This window comes from Carassius gibelio, chromosome B21 (genome assembly GCF_023724105.1).
Source record: "Carassius gibelio isolate Cgi1373 ecotype wild population from Czech Republic chromosome B21, carGib1.2-hapl.c, whole genome shotgun sequence".
Lineage (NCBI taxonomy): Eukaryota > Metazoa > Chordata > Actinopteri > Cypriniformes > Cyprinidae > Carassius > Carassius gibelio.
This window is the reverse complement of record NC_068416.1, coordinates 26,569,500-26,584,928: the sequence shown is the minus strand read 5'-3', so window position 1 is coordinate 26,584,928 and position 15,429 is coordinate 26,569,500. Positions and strand designations below refer to the sequence as shown.

Here is a 15,429-nt window from a genome sequence, read left to right as displayed (position 1 = left end):
TCAGAAAACATTTCACCAGCATTTTGCACATTGTTTGTTGTTCTCATTTGACTTGTTTCAGAACCTGAAGAAACTTAAAACATTTTTGACTGTTCATTGTAATATCGCTCAATTGTACTTCTTTTATTTTTTATATTTGTTTATAACTTTTTATATAAAAAAGAAACCTCAGTGAGATGTGCTTTACATCTAATAGTAAACATCTGTCTTCCCTTTGTGCTTGTGTGGATTTGTTTAATTACATTTGAAAAATTGATAAGAATTGAGTGCTTGCAGGTACAATGTATTTTTTTTTTTTTTCAAAAATACATGCATTTTTTTCTTAAATATAAAAAGATGTAAAGAGCACATACATTTTGCAATAATGACTTAGATGAACCAGGAGTATGCATTAAAGGGATAGTTCACCCAAAAAATGAGGGTGAGTTAATGATGACACAATTGTCATTTTTGAGTGAACTATCCCTTTAAGCAAAAACAGAATAAAAAGAAAAACATTGTTTAATGTAAAAACCAATGTTTGATGATCAGTAAAGCTGAATCGTGTAGATCATGTTACTGTGGTTGTGACAGAGCTTGAGCAATCTCCAACAGATTCAAACTTCACCACTAATCATAGCAAATCACCCTCTTAGATTACTTTATTCAAACAAATTCCATCTTTTTTTTTTTATTAATCTGAATGTCAAATAACTTGTAAGTCATGCATCTAAATGTGAACTTTGTTTAGTTAAACGCCTTCGGACCATGCTTTTTCATATGAGCGGCCTGTAGATGATGAGACGTGAAGAGCACTGTTACAGCTTTTCTCCAGTGTGAACTCTCATGTGTTTCATAAGGTTTATCTCATCTCTGTAACTCTTTCCAAACTCAGAACAGGTGAAAGACCCGTCGACTCCAGTTTGTTTTTGTGTGAAATTCATTTGAGTCTGTGAAATGACTTCATTTCCTTCTTCATTTGTGAAATGATGTGGTTTTGAAACCGGTGTTGTATGTCCTCTTGCACTTCCATTGGGTCTAAAATCGACATATAACATTCTCAATATTCAAATAAAAAAGGACAAATGAAAGCAAAAAATATAATTCACAACTATAGAATAATTTTAAGATTTATTTATGACTGCTAAGAGGCGTTTTAGGTTCACTAAAACAAACCGGATCATAAAGTCATTTTTCATAGTCAGAAGTCAAATTTATGACAACAAAAGTAGTCAGATTTAGTTTTAGGCTATATAAATAATACATTTACTCACAGTCTGATAAACAGCAGGTTGAGAGTTGTTTCGTGAACCACGATGGACTCATAAACTCTCATGGTTGAAATTAAATCAAATGGCAACATCTAGAAGAACACAGATTAATATATAATATATGGTTAGATACTTTATTATTATAGCAGTTGTTTCTATGGGCCGCTGTAAGCCGTCCGCCATATTGGAAAGGTCAAAGGGCATGTCTGTGAACACCTGAGAGCAAGTTTGTCTGCAAACAAACTGAAGACTTTAGGGACTTGAATGAATATCTGTTTCTGCAATAGATTTCAGCAGATAATTTTACTAAACAAGGCATTGAGGCCGCAAGCTAAGTTATTTACAAGCCCTGAAATAAGCAAAGATAAGAACATGAAATCTAGACTTAAACAAACTGTTATTTTCACATTCAACCACTAGATAGCAGAAGTTCATTTCAGAGCAAACTCATGTCTGTTTTATTGAAGGTAGCCTGAAACCTGAGATGATGCAGTTTGGAAAAAACAATGCAGTGCAAAATCAAGGCTTGCTACTTTCTCTTCTTCAGGAGCCTATATTTAATGATTTGTGTGTGTGTGTGTGTGTGTGTGTGTGTGTGTGTTTGAGTACTGAGTAACTTAAAAATTATTTTTAGGACTTTAGTTTTATGTGCAGTTTGGGATTTGACAGATTCACATTCAAACATCTATACATCAAGTATTCGGATAATAAAATTAACATTAAACAACTTATTGATGTAATGCAATCCAGTTCAGGTTTTTCAAATTAAACTATTTGGGTGTGAAAGTGCAAATTTCGATGTTTGATTCTGACAGTTATAGGAAATCATTTTCCCTGCCATATTTATTTATTCATAAACATATAGATTACATGTGTGGGGGATTATGAAAGGTTTCACATTTACACACTTAGGTTTTCAGATGTTGAGTGTAATGAGAAAGCTACACATATATTTAAAACTTTCCAAATGTTACAGCACAGCATAAGACCCTGAATGTTTACGACTACAGTTTCACGCTTCTCAACTTTTTTTCTGGCACACTTCACTCCTCTCTGTTCACAAGATCTGCCAACACCTGCTTACTACGCGCCGGAAAACACGTAGACCCTAAACAAAACAAAACAGGATTGTTATGCGCCCGCTTGAACAGATAAAGATTTTTAGGAAATAGTTCTAGATCACGTTATGGGACGTCCCAAATTGAGTAGGCTAGGTCTACTGTTAAAGGAGGGAGTACACTTCTTTCCCCACAGATTAAATGTTGAAGTGCTCTGCTGGATTTAGTTAAAAAGTGTGTTTCTGTGGACATTGCTTTAATCTTGGATCTTAAAGCTAATAATACGGTGCTTATTCGTAAGTTTCACTGTTTAATAATTGCTTTGTAGTTTTATTTTTAGGATTTGTAAAGCTGTAGCATCTTCTTAAACGGATGCAGAGACCGTTCGACAAACTTATTGTTTAGATGTTGATATCTGAAAGACCAAGAAAGACTGGTATTTTAATGTAATGTTAAGAAGAATAAAAAAAACAATGCCCCGCAGTTTATTTACTGCAGTTTGTTTGGGAAAACACAGAAAAGAAGGGAACACTAGAAGAGACAAATGGAGAGGAGGAGGGATGAACATTCACAAGCCACAGGATCAAAACCAGCAAATGTGGAGAATCTTGTTAAAAGGAGGAGTATGAGTCAACCTTGGTATCTGAAATGTGAGTATTTAATAGTCCTGATGAATCCTTGATGAATAGATTTAGGACTTGCACAGAAATCACAAAGAGTCATATATTAAGTCACTTTTTAGTTTTTAGTGTGGTGTTTTGTCTGTCATTGGAGAAACTTGTTCAGTTTGTGATAAACCGAGAACAACTAACTTTTTTGTTGTCATCGTCTTCATTCGTCTCTTCTAACATGCAATAATTCATCCAGCTTTAAAAATCTAAATAGACTAATTAAAAGCAGTATTATTTTGTGTTTTCAGTCTCTCATGATGCAGACAGACCAGAGAGTTATCTCGATGTATCAGAATCAAAGACGAGGTGAGTGATGCAGTTCATATACAGAGACAGACTCAAGACTAAGATTGAAATGATTGAAGATGTTTTTCTTACTGAGAGTTTAGCTGATCTTCAGTTGCTCATATCTCCAGCAGATCATCTGAACACCAACCAGACAAAACTCTGTGAATCTCTTACATTTCTTCAGATGGAGCTGAAATAGTTAATTGTTTCCAGTCCTGGCTTTATCCAATCAGGAGCTTCTTCAGCAGCTTGGGTTCAGAAATCCACCTTTATGTAGAAAGTAGAAAGTATGTAAGTCTTGCCAGTTTACTCTTAACTGTAAAGGAGTTTTCCATATTGATTTTTTTTACAGGTGTTTTATTTTCCGTTGTTGTTTTTGTTATTTAACAGTGTTTTCTGTGCACACACAGTGAGCACAAATCAGACATTACTGAACTGATCTTAACTGAGTTACAATAAAATGTCTTGAATGTAACTAGTTGGGAGAAAAACCAGAGACAACAGCTTTATAAACCTGCTGCTGTCTTGTGTCATTAAAGGTGCCATATGCAGAAATTGAGGTAAAAATATCCATAACATGACCTACACGCATCAAAAGAATGAGAAGAAATAAGGGCGAAGGGATGTCAAGTTATAGTGCTGCAGAGATATCAACCTTAATTAGCATTAGCATTACTAGCCCCGGCCCGACAGGTGTTATAATACCAGTTTCGGCCATGGGAGGCGGTATGCGGGCAACATATCCAACAGCCAACCTGCAATACACGAATAACTCGCAGGGCGTACCTGAACCTGAGTCAATCGTGTGGAAAGTACAGCCCACTACTTTCAGTTCAAAGAAGAGAGCGGAAGGATAGCTGAAGCCCTTGGCAAAAGACCAACACCCGCTACAGGGAAACAACTGCGCTCGGAATCACAAATCAAATCCGATAAGAATACCAGAGTAAACATCGGCACTGCTTTTAATCGCTGGAGACAACTGATGGACCTTAAAGAAATGAGGTTCGACTCCGAATTTGCAAGTAAGATGCTGTTAGTATTTCGCTAGAAGTTTGTGTATTTGTTTTCGGGAAGTTATAACATAGAAATGTATCGAAGGCTGTTCGATAAACGTGCTAATGTTAGCGTTGGCTAACCGTAGCCGCGTTTGATAATTAGCTAGCTATAACTTAACGTTACCCATTTTATTATATAGGGCTGTGCATGTCTTTACTCATGTACATCTCATCAGTAAAGACGCTCCTGTAATTAGGAGTATATCTCCAGCACGTGTGTTCAGATAAGGATTGCCAGGTTTTCACAACAAATCCTGCCCAGTTGCTTCTCAAAATTAGCCCAATCTCGCTTCCAGAAGGTTCCCCGATAAAACATTGCTTCCCGGGGTTAAAACATAGGTTTTTTTAGCAGGGTTGCCTTGGTATAATTCACATTTTAGGGGCTAAATATCACGTTATTTGTATTGGGGTCGCTGTGACCAGCGGACATGAAAAACAACCCCCACAGACTTGGCAACACTGGTTGGCATTTACTACACAGAGCCATAATTCACTGACAATCTACACAACATCGATGTTAAAATCGCAGGCGATTCTTTGTCGATTTTGAAAGCGATTTTGTGTTAGTTGTCGGTAGACTAAGGCTCTGTGCAGTTACTGCCGCTCCACCTGAACCAGTGTTGCCAAGTCTGCGGTTGTTTTTCATGTCCGCGGTTTGAAGCAATCCCAATACCAATAACGTGATATTTAGACCCCAAAAATGCTAATTTTACCAGGGAAACCCTTCCCAAAAATTTATATTTTAACCCCGGGAAGCAATTTTTATCGGGGAACCTCCCGGAAACGCGATTGGGCTAGTTTTGGACTAGTTTTAAGAAGCAACTGGGCAGGATTTGTTGTGAAAACCTGGCAACCCTGATCTGAATGCACATGCTGGAGATATACTTCTAATTACAGGAGCGTCTTTACTGATGAGAGGTGCATGAAAATCTCATTCGATTTTTTGCACAGCCCTATGTATCATAACTAACCTGCTCTGTCTAGTCTGTTGGTGTCCGTATCCTCTTTGCTTTGTGGTTTTTCTGTGCGCGAAAAAATTGATGTGTGGCGTGAAAGCATGTGAAAAGAGTCAATTGTGTGTGTCTCACGGTGAATGCTTGAGAGTTGGCACATTAGTTCTCAAGCAGAATAAAGGACAGGTTGATTATTGCTGTTTAGCGTTTGTATTAATCTATGATGTGTCCCTGTTTGCGTACAGGGACATAAAAAATAAATTAAAAGTGATACGTGGACCAAGGTGTCTGAGATTGTTCATTTTAAGTAAAGGATCCTAATATTTCGTCCACAACAATATTTAATGAGGTTATAACTCCTTGTGGTTAGTCTGCACGAGATCAACAAGCTTGTTTGTTTTGCGGCAGCTTTAAATACAAAATAAGCATTCGATCTACGTCAGAGCGTCTGAGCGCTCATAAATCTTTCTGTAGCGTCGTGAGCAGAGCGGCAAGAACGATTTTTGATGCTCTAGACGCCGGCGGTGTGAACGCACAGTTAGGCTTCGGCTATGGCTGTAGTGTTGTTGTGAAAGTAGGGGCGGAGCATAGAGACTATGCCGTTTCTCGTTTGTTACTCTAGAGTAGACCAGTTCACTTTATTGAGGCATACTGCCCCCATCTGGTATGGAATGTGGAGTATGACCTGATTTTTTTTGCCAAACATTACAGATGGCACCTTTAATGTTTAGTGAAAAAAAAAAAAACGCTTTTTCATCAATCTTGACTTAACTTCTTTATACCTTTAATAAGGATTAAGCTATATTTAATTTATCGTTGTAGTATTTCATACCTGAATGCTGCACAGTATCTTTCATTTGTCTCCTTGTTCATTTGTATTTGCACTATCGCTCATAATTTGGTTATAAATTATTTTATTTTAATGCCCAGGGAATGTTCATTGGTCCTACCTTACATATATTCAAATATATTGTGTATATGTAAAGATTGTGTATACTGTATGTACTGTATGTTTTTTTAATATGATTCTGCCAAAAATAAACTCTCATCATCATTTGCTCACCCTCATGTCCTCATTGTTTCAGTATTGCTTTGCTACACAAAACTAAATGCCTCAATGTTCATATGATCTCATATTTAGATTTTAGAAGGGTAGAAAAATTTTTTTTTTGAACCTGGGGATTAGTTTTGAGTTCTGAAAGTATGTTTTTATTTGTAGCATAACCCTATGTGTAGATCAATAACATTTATCAAGAGACCAGCAAAGAAAGAACAGCCACATCCAGTAAAATGAGAAAAATTCTGGATACAGTAGACTGTCTAACACTGAGTGAAGTCCATTTCACCTGCTTCAACATGTTCCTTCCTGGGAGAAGACAAGAAGACTAAAGAGACAAATGTTTATGTGTGAAAATATTTAGGAATGTGAATCAAACCCAGTATCCACACACACACACACACACACGCACACTCCAGCACACACCCGCACACACACACACACACACACACACACACACACTCCAGCACACACCCACACACACACACACACACACACACACACACCCTCACACGTGTGTTTGTTTCTGTGAACTGAGGGGACTTTCCATAGACTTCAATTACTTTTCTACTGACCAAATGATATTTTCTATCCCCTAACCCTAAACATTTTTGCGTTGTTAAATTTTCAGATAAAAATTTAATAGTTAATAGTACTTTCTACTTGTTATATTTTTTACCCTCATTGTCCTCTAAATGTAAAAAATGTCAGGTTTTACTATCCTTGTGGGGATATTTGGTATACATACACACACACACATACACACACACACACACACATCTGTGATGCAAAATACCAAAATAATATTATTTATATGTTAATTACATTGCAACATTGCAAACAACAATAAAATAAGAGAAGAACTTAACTGCAAGAATTTAAGTTCATAAAGAAAACAAAGGGAACAATAGCCTAAAATCTTCAATAGGTTAATATTTAAAATTGTGTATGAATTTGCATCAAAATTTTTTAATCAGTTGATTCGTTTACTCGAATAGTATGTGCACGTACAGTATGAGGGGCAATTACATTTGGTTTGCAAATAAATAATTTGCAATTAATACATATTTGTTCAAACATTTTCCTACATTCTCTAATGACAATGGATCAGTTTATTATCAGTTACTCATTATATTCTGTAGGAGAGTGGGGCCCAACATAAGACTTTTAGACTTTATCAAGTTATGTTAAAGCATATGGGGCTCAAAAACATTTAGTTTTATGTGCAGTTTGGGATTTGAATGACAGATTTCACATTCAAATGTGCATTGCAAGAGTTCAGAAAATCAAATTCACATTAACTTTACGTATCTTAATACAATTATGGAATACAATTCAGGTTTTTTCATTATTTGGACCTGAAAGGGCAAACTGCAATGTTCGTTTCACACATAAGAAGCTCATTTCACCTGTCATATTTATTCTTCATATGTATAAACAGGCCTTTAAATATGTATGTTTTTTAAAAGGTTTCAGATGTACACTTTCATTATCATTTTAGACTCAGTCCAGCATCAGAGGTGGAGTAAGTCTATAGTAAGCAAGCTACACAGATATTGGAAATGATCCAAATGTAACACACGGGGCACAACATACCCTCACTGTTTACAACTAGCCTACATGATGCTTTTTTTTAGTTTTTTGGCAGCCTCAGAGTCTGCTCTCATAAGAACTGCAAACTCTTTCTTGCTACGCGCTGGAGAACACGTAGAGCAAGCACGTAACTAAACAGATAGAGATACAGTTCTTGATCAAGTAAATTTATGCAGGAACCTTTCGACATACTTATTGAAAACATAAATACACATACATACAAAAAATGTTTTATGTAGTAACGTTCACAGAGATAGAGAGAAAAAACAATGCCCCACAGTTTATTTACTGTGAAAACACAGAAAAGATGGAAGAAGAGGAGAGAGATGAAGAGGAGGATGAAGGAAAATTCACAATGCTCGGATACATCCCTGAACAACACATAAAATATCTCAGTACTGCACAGCTGCAAATAACTCATCCTTCATCTGTAAATAACTCATATGCACATTCATGGACATGAACCAGTGTAAATGGTACATTAACTGCCAATAACTGGACAGGAGTGTGAAGCATTGACTGGGAATAAAAATAAATAAATAAATAAATAAAAAATGATACTAACCTATGTTCTGTTGAAAAATCCTTTTTAATACATTAAAATGTTATAAACCCTTGACCCATTCTGTGCTTTACAAAATATACTTACTACTGACAGGTCATTAATTCCAACATGGCTTATACTTTAATACTTTAAATATCACCACTTGCATTAATGTAGAGCATTATATTCTATTATTGACCATTCTGTGCATATTTGAGAGAGGCGTGTCCTGCACCTGCACTCTGTCTTGAAGAGGCCTGTCTATGTTTGTTTTGTCTGTTTATCAAGAGATCAACGAACTGTTGCATATGTGAAAGAGGCATTCCCGCACTTTCTCTGAGTGAGATGTTGAAACAGATGTCTGTATGTTAATGCACTGTGTGTATTTTGTGTGTCTCAGAAGATCAAAGTGTCTGAGGTTCTGTAATTCTCACAGAGAGAACAGCCATAATGCTGTAAAAATTAGAAAAATGCCCCTGAAGCAAGCAAATCTGGATACTGTATTGGGACAGGCCTGATCTAACATTGATTGAAGTCCATATCACCTGCTTGAACTCATGATCCTTCCTGGGAGAAGAAGACAAAATTTTACAGTGTTATATTGGAATATATTTAGGAATGTGAATCACACCCAGTATCCATAAACACACACACACTGTCTAGAGAGAGAGAGAGAGAGAGAGAGAGAGACAGAATGAGAGAATTTATACAAAAATGGCTGGGCGCTCTATGTTTATTAGGGGTAGACTACAGGAGAACTGAGCAGCATAGAGCGCCCTCTGGCGGCTGGAGACGGTAGTGTTTTCTATTGGTTCATTTCTCTTGGTTCATGTTAAATTAATTTTGATAAATAAGTCGCACCTGACTATAAGTCACAGGACCAGCCAAACTATGAAAAAAAGTCCGACTTATAGTCCGGAAAATACGGTAGTTATTCACAGTGTTGGGAAGGTAACTTTGGAAATGTAATAGTTACAGATTACAAGTTACAATGTTTAAAATGTAATACTAGTGTAACTTTTTCAATTACTTTATTAAAGTAATGTAACTGATTACTGTGGATTAAATGATGAATGAATGAATTAATCTAATGAATGTTTATTTTCAACTTTTAATCATTTTCAACCATTTACAAAATGCAGGGTTAACCTTACAGGTTCAACCCTGTGCTCAACACTGTCAGACTTTCACAATCCTTCATCACTTGAACTTAGACGATCACATTTGAACAAATCCAACACACAGTCAGACTTTTTACTGCCTTTTACTTTGAGATTGATCTGAAGTTCAATGCAGATTTAAAATCATAAGAAATTGTTTCCTGATACTGTTTTTGAAAACCAAATCTTTGCATAACTACAGGAATCACTGCATCTAACAATGGTTTGGGGAAAATAGTTAAAATAATAAATAAAAGCATATGCATCAACTCAAATACAGTTATCTTACAGTATAAGCATGTGTCCTATTATGTGCACTAAACTCCTGAAACATTGGTGTCTTTTTGGAACATTGGTGTCTCTCTGTATATGATATGAAGATAGTTTTCAGAGCAGTTCTAGAGATGCTGTTTATGTGTTCATCATATATTGAGGCGGCAGAGGCTGAAAACACTGCTAGCTTCAGTAGACCTATGTGTAGTAAATGAAACCGCATGTATGCATCATTAATTTCCACGAGGGGTGGACTGGGAAACAAATTCAGACCGGGAAATCTCGCACAAATTCATGGACAACACAATTTTTTTATAGACCTGACATAAAAAAAGGTTTAAATCTTTAGGTTGGATTCATGCAAAACAATTAAAAGTTCTCTCTTCACTTCCATTTTCTAATGACTTTAAAATTCATGAGATTTAACAAAGCTATACTTTCTAAATTGCCTACATGTCAAAAGTAGTACATCACTACAATATCTTTAACAAAAAAATCCTAATACTGAACATGAGTCATGTTTTTCCTTTACAAAAATTAACCATGCTTTTATTATAGTGGAACTACAGTGTCCATGTTTTGTTTTTTGGAAAATGGATTGCCATTTGTATTTATTTTTACATTAATTAATATTTTAATTAATTTTTAAGTTGTTATTACCATGGTTTAACAATAGTAAGCATTGTTTTTGGATTTATAGTAGAATTATCTTTTCTGTAAGGGTTGTGTTGTTATCTGCTCTAGCTCTCCCTAAACTTTTTATAAAAGATTATTATTTTTCTGCTAAATTATTCTTGTAACATTACAATAGATAATGATGTCCTTTACACAGTATTCATGATTTATTAGAGATTTAATTACCAAATGGTGGATTCGGAAATAATCGCTTTACTTCATGAAACAGAAAATCACCTTCCCTTTAAAACTGCTTTAAATTAGAAAAAAAAAAAATTTCTAAAGTAAAGCGCAGCTCATACAATAACAATATTATGAAGTTAGACATTTGTGATCCCGGAGCACAAAAGCAGTCATAAGTAGCACAGGTATATTTGTAGAAATAGCCAGCAATAACGTTGTATGGGTCAAAATTATTGATTTTTCATTTATGCCAAAAATCATTGGTATATTAAAGATCACGTTCCATTATGATATTTTGTAAATTTCCTACTGTAAATATATCAAACTTTAATTTTTGATTAGTAATATGCATTGCTAAGAACTTCACTTGGGCAACTTTAAAGATTATTTTCTCAATATTTAGATTTTTTTGCACCCTCAGATTCCAGTTTTTCAAATAGTTGTAACTCGGCCAAATATTGTCTGAATGGAAAGATTTATTTCCATTATTTATTCAACTTCCAGATGACCATGTTAGAAAATAATGCTAATACTGAATATAATTATACATACAGTATGTATAATTATATTCAGTATTAGCATGATTTTAAGCAGAAATGCCTGTGTACACACACACACACACACACACACACACACTACATCTGTGATGTAAAATACCAAAATAATATTTGTATATATTGTCTAACATTGCAACATTGCAAACAACAATAAAATCAGAGAAATACTGTTTGTAAGAAACACAAGAATAAAGAAAATAAAGGGAACAATAGCCTAAAATCTTTATATTTAAATTTAATAATTTAATTAAATTTTTTAATTTGTTGATATTTAAAATTTTAAATGAATATTGCATGAAAATTTTATTCACTTATGTGAGCTCATTGCCTGCAACCTTGTCAATGACCAAAAATCTAAGATGTGTTTAAGTGGAATTTCAGAATTAGCATTGCGTGAGAAAGCACAGTGTATTTGTTTTGTTTTGTTTTGTGTTTTGTTTTTCTTTTGTTTAGTCGAGTTAGTTTTGCACTAAACACAGGGATTTACGGCAAACGATGTCTGGCAAAACATCACACTTTTCCGAGCACTTCGCTGACAAATTATCTCGTTAACCAAACCACTGAGGATGCTCCACCGTCCTGATGAGTCACAGTAACGGAGCCCAGACGCTGTGAATCTGTTTATCAGGAGAATCAACACTGGCACAGAGACGGCGGGTCGGAGGGTTTCACGTATGAGGGACAATTACAAGGTAACACTTTTTGGCTTCATCAAGTTGTGTAAAACCACATGGGGTTCAAAATATCATTTTTTATCCACATTAATTTTACACTTGTCTAATACAAATATTTTATTTGAGGGAATCAAGTTTTATGTGCAGTCTCATTGCAAGAGTTCAGAAAATCAAATTCACATCAAATAACTTCACATAGCTTCATACAATTATAGATTACAATTCAGGTTTTCTCATTAATATTTTCATTAGTAATGTTTGATTCACACATAAGAAGCTCATTTCACCTGTCATATTTATTCTTCATAGGTATAAACAGGCATTTAAATATGTGTGGGGGATTTTGAAAGGTTTCAGATGTACACTTTCATTATCATTTTAGACTCAGTCCAGCATCAGAGGTGGAGTAAGTCTATAATAAGCAAGCTACACAGATATTGGAAACCTTCCAAATGTAACACAAGGGGCACAACATACCCTCACTGTTTACAACTGGCCTACATGATGCTTTTTTTAGCTTTTGTGGCACGCCACGGCTTGGCCAAGGTATAATTTGTCAGTTTCTGTGTTTATTTTTTGTTTTGTATATTGTTGATGGTGTTTTTGCATGGCATCAGTGCACAATAAATATTATATAATTATAAAAATGTGTCAGTAGATTTACACCTCCAGCAGAATGCTCCAAAATTTGACAAGCTCATGAATGTAAAAATATAATTGATCTTTTGCTATACTTTCATGAGCTTTACATTTTATTATCAGAATGTTCCTGCTGGTCTACAGAATTAAACCAATAATAAATACAGGTGGCATACTTTAAGAGTTAGTTTTCTGAGTTATGGACAAGTGTTGTACTGAAATAAGCAAAGATAAAAACATGAAATCAAGACTTAAACCAACTGTTATTTTCACATTTAACCACTAGATAGCAGAAGTTCATTTCAGAGCAAACTCATGTGTGTTTTATTGAAGGTAGCCTGAAACCTGAGATGATGCAACTTGGAAAAAACAATGCAGTGCAAAATCAAGCCTTGCTACTTTCTCTGCTTCAGGAGCCTATATTGAATGATGTGTGTGTGTGTGTGTGTGTTTGAGTATTTACAGAGTAACTTAAAATTTAATTTGCGGACTTTAGTTTTATGTGCAGTTTGGGATTTGAAAGATTCACATTCAAACATCTATATCATGAATTCAGATAATAAAATTCACATTAAACAATTATTGATGTAATGCAATCCAGTTCAGGTTTTTAAATTCATCTATTTGGGTGTGAAAGTGCAAATTGCGATGTTTGATTCTGACAATGGACAGAACTCATTTTCCCTTCCATATTTATTCATTCATAAACATATAGATTACATGTGTGGGGGATTATGAAAGGTTTCACGTTTACACACTTAGGTTTTCATTATCATTTTAGAATCAGTCAGATGTTGAGTGTAATGAGAAAGCTACACATATATTTGAAGACCCTGAATGTTTACGACTACAGTTTCACGCTTCTCAACTTTTTTTCTGGCACACTTCTCTCCTCTCTGCTCACAAGATCTGCCAGCACCTGCTTACTACGCGCCGGAAAACACGTAGACCCTAAACAAAACAAAACAGGATTGTTATGCCGCTTTCTGAACAGATAAAGATTTTTAAGAAATAGTTCTAGATCACGTTATGGGACGTCCCAAATTGAGTAGGCTAGGTCTACTATTAAAGGAGGGAGTACACTTCTTTCCCCACAGATTAAATGTTGAAGTGCTCTGCTGGATTTAGACGAAAAGTGTGTTTCTGTGGACATTGCTTTAATCTTGGATCTTAAAGCTAATAATACGGTGCTTATTCGTAAGTTTCACTGTGTTTAATAATTGCTTTGTAGTTTTATTTTTAGGATTTGTAAAGCTGTAGCATCTTCTTAAACGGATGCAGAGACCGTTCGACATACTTATTGTTTAAATGTTGATATCTGAAAGACCAAGAAAGACTGGTATTTTAATGTAATGTTAAGAAGAATAAATGCCCTGCAGTTTATTTACTGCAGTTTGTTTGGGAAAACACAGAAAAGAAGGGAACACTAGAAGAGACAAATGGAGAGGAGGAGGGATGAACATTCACAAGCCAGCGGATCAAAACCAGCAAATGTGGAGAATCTTGTTAAAAGGAGGAGTATGAGTCAACCTCCTCTGGATCTGAAATGTGAGTATTTAATAGTCCTGATGAATCCTTGATGAATAGATTTAGGACTTGCACAGAAATCACAAAGAGTCATATATTAAGTCACTTTTTAGTTTTTAGTGTGGTGTTTTGTCTGTCATTGGAGAAACTTGTTCAGTTTGTGATAAAACGAGAACAACTAACTTTTTTGTTGTCATCGTCTTCATTCGTCTCTTCTAACATGCAATAATTCATCCAGCTTTAAATATCTAAATAGACTAATTAAAAGCAATATTATATTGTGTTTTCAGTCTCTCATGATGCAGACAGACCAGAGAGTTATCTCGATGTATCAGAATCAAAGACGAGGTGAGTGATGCAGTTCATATACAGAGACAGACTCAAGACTAAGATTGAAACGATTGAAGATGTTTTTCTTTATTCTTACTGAGAGTTTAGCTGATCTTCAGTTGCTCATATCTCCAGCAGATCATCTGAACACCAACCAGACAAAACTCTGTGAATCGCTCACGTTTCTTCAGATGGAGCTGAAATAGTTAATTGTTTCCAGTCCTTGCTTTATCCAATCAGGAGCTTCTTCAGCAGCTTGGGTTCAGAAATCCACCTTTATGTAGAAAGTAGAAAGTATGTAAGTCTTGCCAGTTTACTCTTAACTGTAAAGGAGTTTTCCATATAGATTTTTTTTACAGGTGTTTTATTTTCCGTTGTTGTTTTTGTTGTTTAACAGTGTTTTCTGTGCACACACAGTGAGCACATATCAGACATTACTGAACTGATCTTAACTGAGTTACAATAAAATGTCTTGAATGTAACTAGTTGGGAGAAAAACCAGAGACAACAGCTTTATAAACCTGTTGCTGTCTTGTGTCATTAATGTTTAGTGAAAAAAAAAAAACGCTTTTTCATCAATCTTGACTTAACTTCTTTACACCTTTAATAAGGATTAAGCTATATTTAATTTATCGTTGTAGTATTTCATACCTGAATGCTGCACAGTATCTTTCATTTGTATCCTTGTTCATTTGTATTTGCACTATCGCTCATAATTTGGTTATAAATTATTTTATTTTAATGCCCAGGGAATGTTCATTGGTCCTACCTTACAAATATTCAAATATATTGTGTATATGTAAAGATTGTGTATACTGTATGTACTGTATGTTTTTTTAATATGATTCTGCCAAAAATAAACTATCATCATCATTTGCTCACCCTCATGTCATCATTGTTTCAGTATTGCTTTGCTACACAAAACTAAATGCCTCAATGTTC

At 35.0% G+C, this 15,429-nt stretch overlaps 2 long non-coding RNA genes across 3 annotated transcripts; one reads left to right on the top strand and one right to left on the bottom strand.

Moving 5' to 3' along the window:
* Positions 1-425: 425 nt before the first annotated feature.
* Positions 426-14,920, bottom strand: LOC127986531 (uncharacterized). Of its 2 annotated transcripts, none has more exons than XR_008160886.1 (3): positions 14,585-14,920; positions 1,254-1,342; positions 426-1,017 (listed from the first exon to the last, which is right to left on the bottom strand). It is a non-coding gene; the product is annotated as an uncharacterized LOC127986531 (long non-coding RNA). The 2 variants fall into 2 exon arrangements; XR_008160885.1 differs by lacking the exon at positions 14,585-14,920 and adding an exon at positions 3,358-3,493.
* LOC127986533 (uncharacterized) lies at positions 2,223-14,994 on the top strand. Its single transcript, XR_008160887.1, has 5 exons — positions 2,223-2,604; positions 2,826-2,958; positions 3,228-3,285; positions 3,396-3,619; positions 14,847-14,994. It is a non-coding gene; the product is annotated as an uncharacterized LOC127986533 (long non-coding RNA).
* Positions 14,995-15,429: the final 435 nt, after the last annotated feature.